Source organism: Equus quagga, chromosome 3 (assembly GCF_021613505.1).
Source record: "Equus quagga isolate Etosha38 chromosome 3, UCLA_HA_Equagga_1.0, whole genome shotgun sequence".
Classification (NCBI taxonomy): domain Eukaryota; kingdom Metazoa; phylum Chordata; class Mammalia; order Perissodactyla; family Equidae; genus Equus; species Equus quagga.
In genome coordinates this window covers 122,783,245-122,797,295 of record NC_060269.1, presented here as the reverse complement: position 1 = coordinate 122,797,295, position 14,051 = coordinate 122,783,245, and the positions used below count along the sequence as shown (strand labels likewise).

The window sequence follows — 14,051 nt, the reverse complement described above, 5'->3', positions numbered from 1 at the left end:
CACTGGGAGGAAGCACATAATGTGTTTTATGCTCACACAGTGTAGAGTGCAGGAGCTCAGAGCCTCCAACATCTGAGCTGTGGGTTCGGGGCTCTCTCTGAGAGCAGGAGGCTGCATATAGTGACTCCCCAAATTATCTGGCCATGGAATCTTTCAAAATTTACACATCACCTACTAAGCTGGTAGAATGTGTGGCTCAAAAACCTTTTAGAAAAGTTAACCAAGATCAGTGTTATTCAAACTATGACCAATTAGTGGTAACAAACAGCATTTAAAAAGTTAAATAAATAGAATAAAGTAGCAAAGAAAAAAAAAACAACCCAAAGGGCAAGGGCCAGCCCCATGGCTGAGTGTTAAAGTTAAGTTCACGCTCCACTTCGGCAGCCCAGGGTTTTGCTGGTTCAGATCCTGGGCGCGGACATGGCACTGCTCATCAGGCCATGCTGAGGCGGCGTCCCACATGCTACAACTAGAAGGACCCACAACTAAAAATACACAACTATGTACCAGGGGGCTTTGGGGAGAAAAAGGAAAAATAAAATCTTAAAAAAAAAAACAAAAATAAAACCCCAAAAGGCAGGGCACATAGTAAAGATAGCACTACTGTGTAATATCTTCTATTAGTTATATGTGAGTAAGTAAAGGAGACAGAGGGAGAGAGGGAAAGAGAGATGGCAGGAGGGGGACGAGCATCAGGTCATGTCATAAATTATATTTCCTATGGGTTATGACAAAATAGCTTGAAAGCCAATGAGAGAAAAACAGATGACTATAAAGAATGTGGGGGTTCACACAACAATTTTTTTTAATCTAATAACTGTCCTTGCAAAATTTATTTTCATGTGGGTAAACACATACATAATCAGCAAGTTAAATAAAACTTCTTTCAGAGGTGCTGGGGGGTAAGTTTCCACAGGCTCTGGCTGTACTCAGAGGAAGGGAAGGCTGATTCAATCAAAGGAAACATATAGGTTTCATGAGGAGGCTTAGAAAATGAGCAGGCAGGAAAGGGCAGCCCAGGGCAAGGGAACAGCAGGGCGAAGGCACAACCCAGTGCAGCTGGGTGCGTGCACTGTGCCACCATGCTGGAAGGGAAGTCGGGGAGCCCGGGGGAGGCAGCTGGAGCAGCAGGCAGGGGTGGGACCCCATGTGTCCGACCGTGGGGTCTGGATGCCATCCTTTAAGCAGCAGGGAACAACGAGTCTTTACCTGTCAGAAAGATTACTTGGGTTGCAGTTGGCAGGTTATTTGGAGCTCAGCAACAGGGGATGTCGAGAGAAGGATGGAGGATAGAGAGGGAAGTGGAGAGGCAGGTATAAGAAGTGGTAAGGAAAATTAGCCCCAACTTGGAAACAAAGCAAAAGGAGGACTGTGTCCCTTTTCAATGTCACAGTGGAGCAATATTTAACAGGACCTCCAGAGGATTGCTTAATTCTCCAGTGCCATGCTGTCCAACGGAAATATAATGCAAGCCACATAGGTAATTTTAAATGTTCTAATAGTCACCTTAAAAAAAATGAAAAAGAAGTAAGTGAAATTAATTTTAATAATACATTTAATCTAACATTCCATAATATTATCATTCAACATATAACCAGTATAAAATGTTATGAGCTACTTTACATCCTTTATTTTGCACAGTCTTTGAATTCTGGTGTGTATTTTACACTTTACAGCACATCTCAATTCAGACTAGTACTCAAGAGCCACCCGCGACTGGCCGCTACTGTGCCGGACAGCCCAGCTCTAGGAAAATGCGTCTTTGTCTGATTTACTTTTTACTAGTGATTAGGGTTCAGACTCTGTGAAGTTATTTGTAAATTTGTAGAAGATTAATAAGTTGTAAGTAATTTCTGCAAGTTTCTGTCAAAAAAAACCCAAAAAAGATCACCCCAAAGGTGAAGATTTTATTGTCAGTAGAACATTAACCAGTTTTGTATCTAACTTAGTCATTTATTTTAACATTTTCTCTTTTCCTCTGCCTGTTGTTTGGATTTTCTTTATGCCTTTGGTTTCAATCATCTTATTAGAATGTGCCTAGGTGGGGGGTGTGTTTGTGGGGGGGTGTAATTCATCCTTCTTGAGGTTCTTTGGGATTCTTGAAAGCACATGTGTTTCCTGATTAGCAGTTCTGGAAGATTTTCAGCCTTTCCTATATATCTTTGAACTGGCTTTGGTGTCCTGCTGGTTTCCCTCAATCACGAGTTAAATAAATCTTTGACATGTTACTCACTGTATATTTTTTAAATTATATATTTAAAAATTTTTTTTTTTCTGGTGGGGAAGATTGGCCCTAAGCGAACATCTGTGCCAATCTTCTTCCAGTTTTTGGATGTGGGATGCTGCCACGGCATGGCTTGATGAGCAGTGTGTAGGTCTGTGCCCTGGCTCTGAAACGGCGAACGTTGGGCCACCAAAGTGGAGTGCACAAACCTAACCACTACACCATTGGGCCAGCCCCCTAAAATTATATTTTAAACAGCCTTATTGAGATATAATTGACATACAATAAGCTGCATATACTTAAAATATACAAATTGATGAGTTTGACATGTGTATACACCTGAGAAACTATCACCACAACCAAGGTGGTGAATCTATCTGTAACCCCCGAAGGTTCCTCTTGCCTCTTTATAATCCCCACCTTCTGTCCCTCCCCACCTAACCACTGATTTGCTTTCCATCACTATAGATTAGTTGACCTCACATTTTCTAGAATTTCATAGAAATAAAATCATATAGTATGTACTCTTTTTTTTTTTTGGTCTGGTTTCTTTCAGCACAATTCTTCTGAGATTCAGCAATGTTGCTGTGTTTATCAGTGGTTGATTTATTTTTACTGCTGGGTGAATATCCGTTGTATGAATACACCACAATTTGTTTATCTGTTCCCCTGCTGATGGATATTTGGATTATTCCCAGCTTTGCTTATTAGTCACTGCATCTATGAGAGCCTGTTTTTTAACTTTTTGAAAATTAGACTTAGACCTAAATGCTAAGGAGGTAGAATCATTAGGGCTTGACCACTCCCTGCATGTGGGAAGGGGAAAGTACCCCTAAGTTGTGCAGCTGATGAGATGGCAGAGCCATTAACCACAGCAGACTCAGCATGTGTTGAGTGAATGGATGCATGAATCTAGAATACTAGCTTGGATACTTCCAATATGAACTATCTATTGCACCGATTTGGTAATCAAAGAAGGGTTAACTCTTAAAAGACAAAGGATACTGTTGCCTCTACAGGTGCTGTATGTAAAATTCCTGCAACCCTTATCTCGCAGGCTGTCATTCCCTATTTAGCTTGCTTCCTGGGACAGATCTGATTTCAGTGCCCAAACAGAGACCTTTGGTTCTACTGAGTTAAAGATTGAGACTTAGGTTTTTCTGGCTTTGTTTCCAACAAATTTGCTCTTAGGAGTTCTCCTACAGGGGAGTGGCAGGAAAGGATTTAGGGATCAAGAGGCAGGAGCCATGAACACTTTTCCAGTAACAAAGGGACTCTCAAGTCTACTATGGCCTGCCACATCCTGAGCTGGGCAGCTCAGGGTACGGTGCACGAGCCCTGCCTGAACGCAAATCTCCAACGGGCCAGGGAGCTCTGTGCAGGAAGAAACAAGCTCTTGAGAATGCACTGGAGCCACATCTAATGGGGGAGGCTCGGCAAGACAGGGTGGGTGCCTAGGCCTAGAGATGCAATTAGAAACACACGACGTTGCCTGCAGAGAGAAGGGCAGCCCACGTCTAGTTGGCTTTCTCAGGGCTACCCTCCCTCCCAATTACTCAATCAGTCTGTTCGCCATGTCAGCAAGCCCTGTCAGTACCCCCCCAGTCTCCTTTAGAGTCTATAATGGGGAACCCTCCCTAACCTATCCCACCCCAGCACTTTCAAACATCTCTTCCCCTTCAGTATGTTGCTGGTGTAAAATATCTGACTGAATGACTGAATTTTGTAGGTTTTATTTCTCTGACTCTCTCTCCCTCCACCCCCGACCTAACTTCTCTAGATACGCGAATGGTGCTAGATCCAGTCTGTCACCCACTCTGTGTTCTTTTATTTATAGTCTAAATGATTCTTCCTGGGCTCAGAGAGATTTACTCTTTCTGTTTAAAATTAACTGCGTGTCTCACTTATTTTCATTTGGTCCAAAGTCTGAATGGTATTTCTGTCCGCTGGCCACCACAGCCATGGCTGTGTGATTCTGCTCCCAGCCCTTTTCACTCTCAGAAAATAGGTGCTTGCTTGAGGACTTTGACTCAAGTATCTTTTTTTTTTTTCGAGGAAGATTAGCCCTGAGCTAACATCTGCTGCCAATCCTCCTCTTTTCGTGCTGAGGAAGACAGGCCCTGAGCTAATATCGGTGCCCATCTTCCTCTACTTTATATGTGGGACGCCTACCACAGCATGGCTTGACAAGCGGTGCCATGTCCCCACCCAGGATCCGAACCGGCAAACCCCGGGCCACCAAAGCGAACGTGTGAACTCAACCGCAACGCCACCGGCTGGCCCGACTTGAGTATCTTAACTCCTGCTTTTGAATCTCTTTCTCTTCTTCCCTTCTCTAAAGAGCGTTTCCCCAGGGTACCCTTTGGGGAATTGTCTAGAAGAAAAGAATTCCCAGTGGAAGTTATAACAAAGAAACATGGGACCCAGAGGTTGCTTGCTGCTGAGAGGGAGAACAGGGAACATCACTCAACTGTCTTCCTACCTAAGGAGAGAGGCCAGCGAACAGGAGAATAGAAATGGGGCCCAGTGGGAAAGCTGGTGCAGCTCATGCTGACACGTGTGACAGCACTGGGAAGTCTTGGAACCCAAGTGACTGGACTGAAAATTCATTACACGATAATTTCCATAAATTCTCAGTTTTCTCTATTAAAAAATAACTCCACTAAACACAATTCATTCCAAGGTTTTAAGGCACAGCTGTGATACTTAAACACAAGCCCGGCTTAATAACAGGCTTAGAAAAATACAAAACCATTAGGGAGCTTTAAACATCAATGTTAGCCTTTGAAGAAGCATCAAACTCATCAGTCAAGACCCACAGGGAACCAATAATGGAAGATCTTTAGATGTTTAAAGTCAAAGACAGAATAATACTAACCTCCCATGTGTTTCAATTTCTCCCCATTTTTTATACAGTCATGCACTGCATAACAACGTTTTGGTCAACAACGGACCACATATATGATGGTGGTCCCATAAGATTGGTACCACATAGCCTAAGTGTGTAGTAGGCTGTACCATCTAGGTTTGCGTAAGTACACTCTACGATGTTCACACAACGACAAAATTGCCTAAAGATGTATTTCTCAGAACATATCCCCATCGTTAAGCAACGCATGACTGTAATGTTACGGTTGACCCAGGGCAATATTTCAAGGAAATATTATCTTACTAAAAATAGTGCCACCAGGGACAATGCATGATACTTCTGTGAAAGCACCTCCACATCTCTGCCATCCCAGCAACGAGCCCCACTGCAGACGCAGAGCCTGGGACACTAAGCGTCCCTCAACATCAGTGCAAGGGGAGAGTCACGATTAAATTGCAAACAGTGGGATTCCTACTTCAGTACTGCTTCTCTTGACCAACTCTAGCTCTCAAAAACGTGACAAAATTGTATGAGCGAGACTCCTCGAGTTCCGCCTGATGTTCTCAAATTTTTCTTCTCAGTGAGTGACTGTGCTACTGTGATATTGTAGTATAAGAAGAAATATAAATACGGTCTTCCTCCCAGTTCCTGGCATAAAGCTCCTAAAACCTTTATAATTTCCCGAGCGATAGGAGCATCTTTTGTTATATTTGGTCTTACAGCCCGGTTTCTGACACAAGAGATTTTAAAACCCTTGTAATCTCCATAGTAATAAAAGTATCTTTTTGCATGCCAGTGAGATGGCTGGGGGCCCCTAGATAGCTTCAGGATGAGGGCTGGTGGCCAGAAAGACCAAGGCATGATTAAAGGGCTGGAACTTTCACCTCACTTCCACCTCCAGGGATGGAAGACGGGCTGGAGGTTGAACCATTCACCAATGGCCAACGATTTAATAAATTATGCCTGCGTAATGGGATCTCCATTAAAAGCCCTAAACAACAGGGTTGGGCGAGCTTCAGGGTTGGTGAAGACATCCAGGTGCCAGGAGGGCGACATACTCTAAACTCCACAGGGACAGAAGCTCAGGAGTCCTGTGTTCACAACCCTTCTGAACCTCACCCTACGTACCTCTTCTCCGGCTGTTCATTTATATCCTTTATAACAAACTGGTAATAGTAAATAAAATTTTCCATGAGTTCTATGAGCCGTTCTAGCAAATTATCCAACCTCAGGAGGGGTTGAAGGAACTTCTGATTTATAGCCCGTTGGTCAGACGTATGGGTGGCCCCGGCTTGTGACTGGCATTTAAAGTGGGGAGCTGTCTTGTGGGACTGAGCCCTTGACCTGTGGGGTCTGCACTAACTCCAGGTAGTGACAGAATTGAATTAAATTGTAGGACACCCATTGGCATCCACAGAGAACTGGAGAAGTGCCTGGTGCGGAAACCTCACACATTTGATGTCAGTGTTCTGCGAGTAGAAACAGATCATAGGAGCTACATTATGTTCACAATCATTGGACTCACCATGAAGCCAAAAACCTTGGATAATTATGTTTGAGTAAAAGGGTTCGAGGTGATGACTTGTGTAGAAAAAGCAGTATGAAAAGCAGTGACGGCTGTTCATCTGCAACAACACGAGCTTTTAGCAATTCACAAACGCCCATCGTTTACTGAGCATAAACAACATGCTATCAACCAAGCGAGGCTCTGGGTTAGAATAGTTACAACTTTTTCTGCTCTCTAAGACCCTGATCCATGTTTATATGGGTTGTTAGGTATTTCTCCACTAACACTACTCTTCCTTCTGAAATTGGAAGCTCCAAGTATTCCAAGAAGATCATGGTACTCTGAGGACCGACACCGAGAATCACGGCAGCCAAACATGACGGATCGCCCTCACGTTGCATCCAGAAAGGCCCGTTCTTCATCTGGCTTGGGACTCAGGGGAAGGGCGAGATGCAAGTTGTTCAGGGATCATCAAAAGAATTTCCTGCTCTCTCTTGACGTGATAACTTCAAGCCCCCACACTTCACTGGCTGGCGCTGAAACAGGCTTATGAGAAATGCTGGATTATGCACCGAACCAGTTATCAAAATGGATGACGCCTTCCTCACAAGAAAAGGTTGTCTTCATATATTCACCAACAGGGACAGCGCCACCATGCAAGATCTGCTTGCAAACACCTTTACACATTCCTCTGAGGGAAACTTTTCTTGGACGATCACTTACAATGTCTTTCCTTAAAGGTTATTCTAAGCCGAAAGTATTAGCAAGCATCCCAGAATGATTAATAGACGGCAAGGAAGCCACTTCTAAAGAGATAAAATATAACTACAGTGTAAGTCAGCAAAATGGCCAAGTAGATCCTGATGCCTCTGCTTATCATGGGGCTGTATTAAAAAGAAATTAGTTCTAGAGGTCAAGATAATACTGTAGCATAGGGAGAGAATTATGGCGCTCTCCCTGAAGACTTTTCTCCCTGAGGCAAGACAGCACAAACCCTAGATTAAACTTTTATCAGCAGATCTTGGAATTCCATCAATCTTTCATTACTGTCTGGCTCAGAGAACCCTCTGACTAGATGCCATTAGGAAGCTCTCCATCCTCCATAGGGAGAGCACCGCCCCCCTACCCCCAGCCCTCCACCAACTATTCCTAGGAAAAGAAACAATGGCAAAGGGAGAATAGAGATAATTTTCAGATTAGCTCGAAAACCAAGAGGCCCACCATTTCTAGATCCCTGTCATCTAAAACACAACTGGTCTTTATCACTGACAACTTCTACCAATTGAGAAAAGAAGTTTCATTGGCACAAGCGTGGTTGTGTCAGCTGCAGGGTGGTATAGCTGAACAGTCAGAACAGCCACACTCATTCGCTTGCTCAATAAGCAGCTCTCTCAAACACCCTGCCTGTGGCAGACACGTCCTCTGTGCTGGGGTAAGCGGCTGCCTCCCTTAGTCATCGCCAATTCAATTCAAGGGTCAGCCAGGGAGAGCATAGGCAGGAGACAGAAACCATACCCGTTATCTGAACAGAGAGGTTATATAAGGAACTGTAACTAGGTAACTAAAAAGGCAAAAAGGGAACACGAAGAAGTTGTCATGGAGGCAGCAACGGCCAGAGGGGGCTGTGACCTGCAGGGTTGAGGGAACAAAGGACAGAGGTTGGAATTAATAAAACCTAGAAGCTTGGGGGAGGAGCCCCATGAAGCAAAACCCTCTGACACTGAGGAGGAGGCCTTGCTTGGCTGGTGCCAGTGTCTCTAGGCTCAAAGGAGGGGCCCCAAGTCCCATGGACCCAGATCTTTCCAGAGGGCATGCCAGCTAGTTTGCTGGTGGCTCTGAAGAAGGGGTGTGAGGAAGCTGGTTCTGCATTTCCGTGAGTGTCGGGAAAACTGCGAAGTGGAGTCAGAACTGATACAGTGGGATGGAGAAGCTTCTCTGGGATGATGCTCACAGAAACAGGAAGCAAAGGAGGGACCAAGTCCCTTCTTTCCCCCCAGCCTTGCAGCTTCCTTCCAGTTAGAGTCTAACAGATGGCAAACCAGAGATGCAGAAATGTGTTTTGCAGAGTCCCAGCCCCAGCCTCACAAAGCAGAGCAGAGAAGGGTGGGTTCGAAGCTGAGAGACAGCAGCTTAGTACCTGGCAGAGGAAGCAACAGGCTAGGAAAGCTGCAGTGATTTATTTTCAGACTGCGTCAGAATGCTAGTGATTTCACCTCTTCTTTTTTGATAATAGTTTTAACTTGGCAATTCTCGACCCAGCTAGAAACTCCATTCCCAGAGTCCTAATGAGATATGAACAGAATGTGAGCACAATATGAGGTATGCAAGTTCCAGGTCCCTCAGCCTGGTCAGACTAGGACAACACTGGAGGGACAGCAGAGCAACAATCTAGAAGAAGCCGGGGCCCAGGGGCCACAGGGCTACCTCCCTCCAATGGTACCACCCGCTGCAGACTGCTACAGGAGAACCAATCTCTTGTATTCAGCCAGTGGACTTCAGAGCACTTGGTGCCATAGCCTGGCCCCTATTCAGTACACAAAGGCTTAGCTCTAGGAGCAGCAGTGAGGCTGAGCAATGCTTACAGGGACCCCAGGAAAAGCTGGCAGAACTGAGATGCCAGTGGGAAAGGAGAGAGCTGGTGGAAAGGACTTTGCCTTTTCTACAGTGACTTCCTACACCAGCCACAAAGGTCGCTAATTGTATTCTGAATGCATTATTACTCTAATGCTCTTTCTGTAAAGAGTTGGGCTGTCCTGGGTCTCCCATGGGTGTATTCTTTTTTCCTTTTTGTAAACAATCCAGTAAAGGTGCAAAAACCAATCTTAGCTTGGGGCATAGTTGGTCAAACTCTGCTTTTTTTTTTTTTTTTTGAGGAAGATCAGCCCTGAGCTAACATCTGCTGCCAATCCTCCTCTTTTTGCTGAGGAAGACTGGCCCTAGAGCTAACATCCATGCCCATCTTCCTCTACTTTATATGTGGGACGGCCACCACAGCATGGCTTGCCAAGCGGTGCCATGTCTGCACCCGGGATCTGAACTGGCGAACCCCGGGCTACGGAAGCAGAACGTGTGCACTTAACCGCTGCACCACCGGGCCGGCTCCTCCACCCCTGTTTTCAATCCACACTTGCAGTTTTCTCTCATCAATTAAGAAGGCAGATCCTTAAGGACAGGGACCAGGCTGTAGAGTCTGGTCTCCCCACCGACTCCAGGTTATTTTAGACCATCTATCATCTCCTGTCAGGATCAACAGAGGAGTGTCCTGCTTGGACAGAGGAAAATACCAGGACTCTGTTCTTCGCCCTGCCACCACTAGGCGGGTCATCTAAGGTAAACCACACCCTCCTGGCCTACAGTCCTAATCTCTAAAATAAAGAGGTTGAAAGACAATGGTTACTAAACCATCTTTTAAATTTAAAACCCTCTGAGTTAAAGTTTTGCATATTTTAATAACTCCAGTAATACTCAGGACTCTCCACATTCCCCTTCTCCCCCCGCCCTAAAATTAAGCAGTGTTTTTCAACAGAAATCAAAACAAGACAACACTGGCAGGAAAAGAAGAGTATGAACTACGTGTGGCAACTGCCTTCTAAAACAGCGTACACCAGGGTCTTGGTGGATAAAACCAGGTGGGAATATTCTAGGAAAGAGAATATGAAAGAAATACTCAGTACACTTGAGGCTTACTGTATTCTTTAGATAAAAGTTCCCGGAGATCTTAATCAGATAAAGCAATTAAGTCAAAGATAAAGTCACTTGGAAATTTATGAATAATCTACCACATGGTAAAATTTTGTTAAAAATTGTTTACCAAAAACAGGAAAGGGATGTATAAAACTGCTTCTAGGAAGAGAGGCTTTGCTAAGCAAACTATAAGCGTAAACAATATCACGGGGTCAACATGTAACCTGCATAAGAAAGCACTTTTTAAAAAGCACATGTGCACGTGGCTGTAATAGCTGCTACTAAATACGAAGGAATTTTACCTTTGTTGGAGCAGGCCCACCAGTCTCCACTTATAACAGTTATTTATTAAAAGGAATTCCAGTTTTTCTTAAAAACAAAAGCAGCCATCTACTGTTGCCACTAATTTAAATCAATGAGTTTACTGACCAGAGCAGCATTTCCCAAAGTGTATTCCACGTGACTGCCTTTCCATGAAGAAAAGGGTTCCAGCGCACATGAGCATAGGAAAACCTCCGTGAAGGGCCAGGGTAAAGGGGCCTGTCGCACTATGTTTAACCCAGTTTCCCAAATGACCCTAGGATCTTTTTTTTTCCTCAAGGAAAGTCTATGAACATCTTACCTGATCAGTGCTCTATGGTACTGATGGAAGTCACCTGGGAAACCCACCTGGAAGTCACCCACCACTTATGGGGTCTGAAACCCTTCAACTATACCATTCACCCATTTGCCTTTCTCATGGGAAACAGATGGGATTAGCAGACCCTATTGCCTGTTGGCAACACACCCAAGGATCTGTTTGGCCCTTCCCAGAAGACAGACCCATATCTGTCACAAGAGGTGAGGAAAGTCCCTGTTTAAACTCCCCTATGTTCGGAAACTATGTTTGCTTGCTTTTGATACCTCTATAAAAGAATAAGGAGAAAGCTGCTTCCCAGGGGCTGAATGAGTAAGAAGAGAGCTGTGGTCGGGAATCAGCACGGACCCCTGAAACAGGGTCATGAAATCCCTCCCATCCATCCTTGGAATGGTGGCCTGGCAGGCCCACAGAGACAAGATGAGAAGTGGCGCTGCAGTTGTCTGCCCTGGCCACTGGGGGCAAAATGCCAGCTCTGAGACCAGAGCCATTCACACACATGACGATGGCCCCCCACAGTGGGCAGGAGCCAAGCAGATCAAGCTGGGTGCTCCCCAGGGCTGCCTTGATTGGAAATACAAGGCTCAGGAACCCCTTTCACCCCTTTCATTTCCGTGTCCGGGAGCCTTGACATTTATCTCACTATGATGAAAAGGACCCAAAGTACAGAATAGCCGAGAGAGAGGAGGGGGCTCCCCCTCTGTCAGGCAATAATGCAAACGCAAATACCTCTGGAGAACAAGACAGAAACTTCAGCTCAGTCCCACAACCACCAACACCCCACAGAGGACTGTCCCCTGATGTGGCTGCAACTCCTCAGCCATTCGTAATAAGACGCGTCTCCAAATCAACCCTGGGGATCAGTGCAGGGCCTCACGGCTGATCACCTCCTCACCCAAAGTAAACCTACCCCATGAGAAATTTCCTTAGAGCAAACCAAATCCACTTGAAAACCTTAAGAAAATGCTAAATCCAAAATAACTTTATAAATTTTGAAATTACATGGCTCAGTGAGACATTTTGAATTTCAAGAAAGATTCTGCACCCTTCCAGCCTCTGGTACACATACTTTTCCTCTTCACTTTAACCACATCAAGAAATCCCCTAAGAGATTCCATTTTCTCAGCAAGGAAAGCTACAAAAGAGAATGCGAAATGGGCTCGTTTTCTCAAGCAAAATGAAACACTTTTATGTTTTATTCATGCAAAGTGAAAACCCCTTTCCTCTGCAGCATTACAAATTGAATTTGCTCTTGTAAATTGCTGTTAAAAAAAAAAAGAATCAAAAGCAAAAGTAAGTTAAAAAAAAAAAAAGTAGGAATACAAAGGCCCCTTCTTCTAGGGAATGAAAACTCAGGGGACCAATGGGAAGAAACAGAACCTTTCATTGGCAAACTTACTTTTTAATTTACTCCTTCCAAAAGCAATCCGGCTCAAGGGCCCCCAACCACTACATGAGCTCGCTGAGGTCCTGACAGCTGATGTGGAACCCTGAGTGGATTTCTAAATTATACCTCTCTGCTAACATTGAGTAAGAGTAAGAAGTGGTTTAAAAAACATGAGTAACACAGCCCACGTTTCAAAAACATAACCAAGGCAATGCAACCTAATTTACACTGATATCATTAGGGGGTAGGGGGTGTGGGGCCTCTACGTGCTTTGCAGGACAACTGAACTCATAGTGTCTGGTACAACATCTCAGCCTATGTATCAAATGATAAACTGTCCTTGAAACCTCCCTGAGGTTTGACCCCACCATACTCCACACCCGTCTATAAAAGGAAGCCATGTAATTAGCTGTATCTGCTAGTGTATGTTGCTTTAACAAGTCAAGAGCTAACATTCATTAAGCATTTGCCATGTGCCCATCACTGGGCCAATTACTATACACACACTCAGGCACATCCACACTTGCTTTGTGGTCATTATGATGATCCCCATTTCACAGATGAAAGAAACTGAGTCTCAGAGCTTGGACGATTTTGTTAACTGGAGTTTGACTCATTTTTTTCTCCCTGAACGTGTAGCATTTGGCCTCACTTTGAAGAGCTGGGGTGAACTGAAAACCTAACAATAAAATCCCCTCACAACTTAACCTTAAGAAACTGCGATCCCTTCTAGTTGTACATGTATATAGTGATCTTCACCTTGGCTCCTGCCTTAAAGACAAACTTAGAGGACAGAAACCAGGGCAGGATCAAGCATCTTACACCCTTCCATCAAGGCTAAGTGTTTTTAATGATGAAGAAACATCAGCAGGTATTTTCCTTGTAAAATTAATTAATTCATGTCAACGCATCAACTCCAGCGCTACAGCTCTGCCAAGCAAGTGAATGACAGGTGTGTATGCATAATCTATCCACTCATTCCCCCCAAAGCACCTGGCCCAGCTGTCACTGTTCATACTGTTACAAGCGCTTAAAGACACAACTGTGCTCCCAGGAAGGTTTATCCAATCAGCAGCTGGAGGACACTTCAGTTCTCTCCTTTGCAGACCATTTCTCACATCTGGTTCCAGCAAAAATGCTTGTTCTTTGCCTGATGAATGCTTAACCATTTTCCTTTCTGACTTAGGACTTGGAACTGAATCAAAAGATGATCAAATCCACTAATGCCCGGCCTTCGTAGACAAAGGCTGGGATAAGCCAAAGCAGAGCTCCCGAGAGAGGACTACACGCCCCAACAAACCAGAACGCCCAGTATTAGAACCACGAGCCCAGGAGAGCCATCTCTGTCATCTGGGATTTTCAGCCGCTGCTGCAATGCTCTTGTCCATTTTCAACAAAGCAATAACTAATCATCCTATAGTTCTTCCCTAAATGCTACGAGATCCTCAGGTACCTCGAGACTTGCCAAGGACTAAGTATAATTTAAGAGTTAAGTGCACTTAATGTAGCCCTATTACTAAACAATGGTATCCAAGGATGATGTCTGTGGTAACTGTCACCTTATTAGTTAGAATATGTACTTGAAAATCAGAAACTCCTTGTTTCCAGTCATCCTGGAGAACAGAAAATTCGCAACACATCTAAGTAAGAAGCACTTGCTGTAAATAACAAATTTTCAGTAGAATTTCAGAAAAATACACATTGAATGGAATTTTGATATGGCCAGACGTTTCAAGTATTAAA

The 14,051-nt window shown here is 44.4% G+C and overlaps 1 protein-coding gene across 7 annotated transcripts in view; it reads right to left on the bottom strand.

The window, feature by feature from the left end:
• The window catches only part of LOC124237137 (amyloid beta precursor protein binding family B member 2), a 368,014-nt gene that overhangs the window by 58,377 nt on the left and 295,586 nt on the right, over positions 1–14,051 (bottom strand). The gene's annotated exons all lie outside the window — the stretch shown is intronic.